Genomic DNA, 5,483 nt, shown 5'->3' with positions numbered 1-5,483 from the left:
ACGCTCGGCTCCGGTCGGCTCTTGGCGCCTTAACTCGGCTCTTGGCGCCTGCATTCGCCTCTTCGGCCGAGCTCGCCTCGCTTCGGCCCAACTCCCAGCCGCTCTGTGCCTTCGGCGCGCCTCGGCTCCGCTCGCCTCGCCTCGGCTCCCCGACGGCGGGCGGGCAAGCGCCGCCGCCTCCCGTTCAGCTCGCCCGGCTCGGGGCCCTCCCGCTGCCGCGTCCCGCGGGCGGCCCGGCCACGGCGCGGACACGACCGGGAGCGCGGGCTTGGGCAGGAGCTCATTAGGCTGGGACCGCACTGGCGCTAAGCAGCGCGCACGAGAGCAGCAGGCTCGCTTCGCCTGAGCTCGGCTCGCTTCGCTTCAGGCAGCCTCGGAAGCCTCGCCTCGGTTCGCTCGAGGCCGTCAGGGTCGGCCGCTCTCGCCTTGCTTCGGCCGAGCTCGTGCGATTCCCCCGAAGGCGGCGGCGTTCGGTTGTGGTTTTAGAAATATCCTCCTCTATCGATTGGATCTCTCTACAGTTAGATTTATATTTCTAGAATACTTCTATTAATCCAAAGAAAAACCCCATCTGTAACCAAATAAATACAAGAAAACACCTTCTTTTAAACGATATCGAAATATTTTCATACTTTGTATAATTATATTCACATTTATATTTATAGTTTCTTTTGATGCAATCTATTAATAATTATCTATAATATCTATAAAATTCTAGACATGTATTTAAAGTATTATCTATATTATGTATCGTATCTACTGCTGCAACTGATTTTTTCTTCTAGTTTTAAACTTTATCTGTATGTACTTATGATATCTTTCTAGACTTAGATTTCTACCTTCATATTCTTTGTATTTATCATTTTTATCATCAAAACCCTGCCTATTGACAAGTTAAAAAAACTGCTTTCTTTAACGATCTAAAAAATATTTTTATATTTATAATTTTCATATTTCTATTTATAATTTGCTCTCTAGTACGTGATAACATACCTGCTCCTGCACCGCAGTGGGGCTCCCTCTCCTGGGCACCTCGGGGTGCCCCCAGTGGCATCAGAGCCCCGAGTCTTCACCCCCCCCCTTTTCCTCTAGTTAGAAACTACACTGGAACTTTTTTCTGGAAACAAAGACATGACCTAAATCCTCTCCCCATGTCCTAGAGAGATAGATGTTCAGTTCTTAGTTGACTGGGCAGCAGTTTCTTCAATAGAATGATAAACAATATGGAAACGTTTTAGCTACAAGCAAATAGGCAAATCGGAACAAGGTCCTGGTGGCCAGCCACTGCAGTTCTTCTGAAGCAATTTTTTAAACAATCAAATACTGATACCACAAAAAATAAAGCAAAAAGCTGACTACTGGCTAAGAAAGAAGGAAAAATTAACTTTTGACGACAACAACAACATTCCAAGGACACAGGCTTTTTTCCAATCTCAGACCTTATTACTACTACCTCTCTTGGGAATTCTCATCGTGGATCCCAAAAGGAATAAATCCCTCAGCGTGTCCTAAAGCACCAAGGAGCTACCTACAAGTGAAGGTGGCTACTTTCAGTGCAGACACAGCTGATGACACAGCAGTAGCACAGTTCCGTGCTGCACAGGGATAGTACTGTCTCCTCTTCTCCAGCAGCTGACTCTCTCCTGCCATGGCTTCTGTAAATGCATCAGAGCATGACCTTAACCACAAACAGGCAAGAAAACACCATCAGAAGTCTTTCATTAAGCAGTACAAGAAGGGTTCCAAGCAGAGACCAACAGAATTTCAAGGAAGCAGTATGCAATTAAACCCCCTCAGACTCGTTCAAGTAGCCGGCAAAATGGAACCATTCAGAAATGACAAAGAAAACCCCCCCAAGTATTTATACAGGAGTCCTTAATGTCAGAAAGGGGATGACAGGTTATGTTCAGATAAGATGAATGTTTATTTGGATCTATAAATAAACTTCTCTCGTGGTCCTTTGCCAAAAAATAGAACCTACAAGTGAACACCTACACCTGCCTCAAGAGACCTAACGAGCCCCTGGCAGCCACCGGCATCAAAGCGCAGTCGATGTTTCTAATCCAGGGGAAGGAGAACAATATCACCTTTTGTTCTCTCCAGTTTGTTTCCTCTGCAGTCCTAGTTGCTTCTTATGATTTTTACAGTCTCTGTATCTTCTCGGGCAGCGCTGAGTCTGACGACCGGGATACGAGAGTCCTTCCCTGCCCTACGGAGAGAACCAGGGAAAAAAGTTAAAAAAAGAACAGGGCAGTTTGAAGTTAATACCTCCGACGAGAAGCAGCACCCGACAAACAGAGCAACGGTGAACAAAGCGTGACACCTCCCTGGGGACAGAAGACTTACAAACTCTCCGGGATTTACAATTCCAGTAACCAAGCCCTTCAGCACAGCAGCCAAGTGTCCCATTAGGTGGTGCTGCACCAAGGAATGATCCCAGAGGTTCCAAAGAGTGAAATGCACGTTATTGTCCAAAGACGTAAAATCTTGCAAAATACCAAAACTACAATAGATCTAAACTACAGGGCAAGAGTACAAGTGTTAGCTTGAGGAGCTGGAACCATCCAGGTGAGCAACTGCTAACCGGATCCTCAACAGACTTTGAGGAACCCTTCAGGATACAGAAGGGTTTTCCCCAGCAATGTCACAGGCCGAGTTTTGATAGAAGTGCACTTGCCAGATGCTCAGAAACGTCACCCATCCTCCTCCAGGTGTCCTGAGAGAGCTGCGAATGGCTCTCACGTGGTTTGAGCTGGTTCTGTAAGGGCTCAGGCTGAATTTCACCAGATGCAACCAAACTGGGCAACTCCCAGTGGGACAGAAGGAACCCAAAGCTTGTTTTACCCAAAGCTTGGGTAAGCAGAGCTCCAGCAAATACTGAGGAAACGATCAGAACAGGGTAACAAATAATAAACATACCTTTTTTTTTTTTAACTTGCCTTTTTTTTTTTTTTCAGATGAGCAAAACAATTAAGGAGAAGGTGAAAACCTCACCATGACTGAACATTTCATCACCTGTAAGCTGACCATCCTTAGCATAGAGGACTCCAAATTTAAAATTCACCGATCCCTGGAAAATAAAACCAAATATTATTTGGTGAACAGTCAAACAGAAGACATAAAAATTTGTTTCCTCTAATCTTTGCCTATATCCTACACGTTAGAACATACATTTTATACCATCTCCTACTACACAATAATTTACCTTTAAACTTTGATAGTATAGCATAAAATCATTAACTTAGATGGGTGATCAATTATTATTAAGTTGGTGCTTCAAGTTATTTTTGCTGTCAGGTTCAAAAAAACATGACTTCTTTTTACTGTAACGAGCAATTGATTTAGAACTCATCAAAAGCCCATCAAAATACAAAGCCGTATTCACCGGACGGGTCTGTGAGCAAGAAGTAGTTAGGCTTGTACTCACCTCTTGCCCTTCAAGAACCAATAAATCCTGTCAACAAAAACAGCATCTTTAGCCCCCTCCTATTAAAGATTCTACAAGGATGATGGTTTTATTGGTGTTTAGAAGTTTGGATTTGAAATGGCAAGATCAATGGATAAAGAGACAGTTTAAGTAGTATTAGATTCTTATTATTATTCTTATTAGCTACTGGAAGAAACAAACCAGTAGGATCTATACTTAATTACTTCTATTTCCAGGAAATCATAAAGAAAAAGAACCAAACCAAAAAAAGTCACTTCCTACCTTTTGTATCTCAGGATGAAAAATGTCTCTTGGGCTCTTCTCCAGTTTCTCCAGACTCCTGGCACTGAAATGCAAATGAACGAGTGCTTTATAGGAGGGCAAGTGCACATTCCAACCCCGAACCCCCAACCGATGGCAGTTACAGCGCTTACAAAATGAATCCTTCCCAGAGCCTCTGGGAAATGGAACGGTTTGTGCAACTGCCATTTCTTCCCCAAAATACTAACTCCCAACACTTCCTAAACTGAGTTTGCATTTTAAAAACAGAAATTAGGGAGACTCAGGGTGGAGATCAGGTTGAAATTGATTTCCTTCTAAAGCACAGGGGCTCTGTTCCATCACCCTTCACTTGGGCTCCACACGGAATCACAGGGAGCATTTTAGGAGGGCTCAAGAACCAATTCTATTTCTCTCTTTTTTCTAGTGCTCTCTCTTCCTAAATAATTCAAGGCACGTCAAATGAAAAAGGACAAGTTCAGCAGCAAATTCACACTTTTTCCCTTTGTCTGCTCAAGAACAGGCTTTAAAACCACTTCTTGCTGCCTTCAACGGTTAAGACTTGCAAAACAGTTTCGCAAGTTTGATAGGTTTATCATAAAAACCACAGAACGCAAGCTCTGAATGACAGGAAAAGGTACACAGGCAAATATCTCAGCTGATGGTGGCTTATTTGCAAACACAGACCTTAACGGACATTGCACGGAGAATGTTTCAGTGGGACTCTAAGGGAAAAATATTTTCTGAGTACCCTGTAAACAAGAAAAGCTAGGATATATTACAGGACATACCCACGTGTTCTGCATATTCAAATAGGATTATCAATAAAAACATTTAAGAAGGAAGAAAACCAAGGTAATTTTACTCAGCTATATTTACTGCCGATTTAGAGGGAAAAAAAAAAAAAAAAAAGTGAACCAGAAACGCCTACAGTAGAACTTTAAAACAATTGCTTGGATAAAAGCAGCTCATGGAACATGAAGTAGAAAAAAAGCGAAACCAGTATCAGACCTGCCTATTTTCTTACCATTGCACAAGAAAATCCGACAAGCGGTAGAAAGTCACTGCCTAAAACCGATCCTAGGATGTAACCGAGAACAATGGAGGCATTTGCTAATCTAAACGGAAACCTTTTCCGGACCCTAGTGTCAAATCACACGTTTTGTCTCTCAGCAGCTCGAGGCTGGAGAGCATTTCCCCTGGGGGTCGGGAGGGTAGGGGCACAAGGGGCTGAGTTTGCCGATCGCACCTGTGCCATCAGAAGGATCCTGCCCGGCGCTCCTTGCGCTCGCCATTCTCCGGGCCATCGCTGTGTTTTACTGCTCAGCGATGCCGCTCCATCCGTTTGCGTGGAAGAAAGAGCCACGAGCACTGAGGCACTCAGCAGCCGTGTCATGCCAGCGATGTCGAGCGCTCTCTGCTCGCAAGGCTGAGCCCGCCGCGGAGCCGCCTCCGCAGCCGCTCGTCCGCCCCCGCCCGCAGCAGCGGTAGCGGCCCGAGGGAGACGGCTGCAGCTCGGCGGCTCCCGCGCCTCCGCCAGCCCGAGGGCAGCCGCCGCACAGTGACCGCGGCAGCGCCCGGCGCCGCTCGCCCGGGGCGGCTCCTGCAGCTCCCGGCCCGCGGCAGCAAAGCACCGCCTGGCGCTCCGCCATCGGCGGGCGGCAGCGCGCCCCGCCCGAGCTCAGCCCCCGCCACCGGGACCGCTGAGCGAGGCCGAGGCACCGGGCGGACGCCACTTCCGCGCCGCTCGGCTCCGTGCGGGCGGCCGGACGGAGGC

General features: G+C 46.6%; 1 long non-coding RNA gene across 4 annotated transcripts; it reads right to left on the bottom strand.

Annotated features, from left to right (window-relative positions):
• Positions 1-474: 474 nt before the first annotated feature.
• On the bottom strand, positions 475-5,242 carry LOC129121952 (uncharacterized). 4 transcript variants are annotated; one of them, XR_013180689.1, is made up of 7 exons: positions 4,956-5,242; positions 4,394-4,458; positions 3,710-3,773; positions 2,940-3,070; positions 2,088-2,209; positions 1,440-1,655; positions 475-571 (listed from the first exon to the last, which is right to left on the bottom strand). It is a non-coding gene; the product is annotated as an uncharacterized LOC129121952 (long non-coding RNA). The 4 variants fall into 4 exon arrangements; XR_013180691.1 differs by having other exon boundaries at positions 3,016-3,070; positions 4,956-5,241; XR_013180688.1 differs by lacking the exons at positions 475-571; positions 1,440-1,655 and having other exon boundaries at positions 1,961-2,209; positions 4,956-5,237.
• Between the last annotated feature and the right edge of the window lie 241 nt (positions 5,243-5,483).

Source organism: Agelaius phoeniceus, unplaced genomic scaffold, assembly GCF_051311805.1.
Source record: "Agelaius phoeniceus isolate bAgePho1 unplaced genomic scaffold, bAgePho1.hap1 Scaffold_371, whole genome shotgun sequence".
In the NCBI taxonomy this organism is placed as follows: domain Eukaryota; kingdom Metazoa; phylum Chordata; class Aves; order Passeriformes; family Icteridae; genus Agelaius; species Agelaius phoeniceus.
The sequence above is the reverse complement of the archived record's forward strand: the minus strand, read 5'-3'. Positions and strand labels throughout refer to the sequence as shown.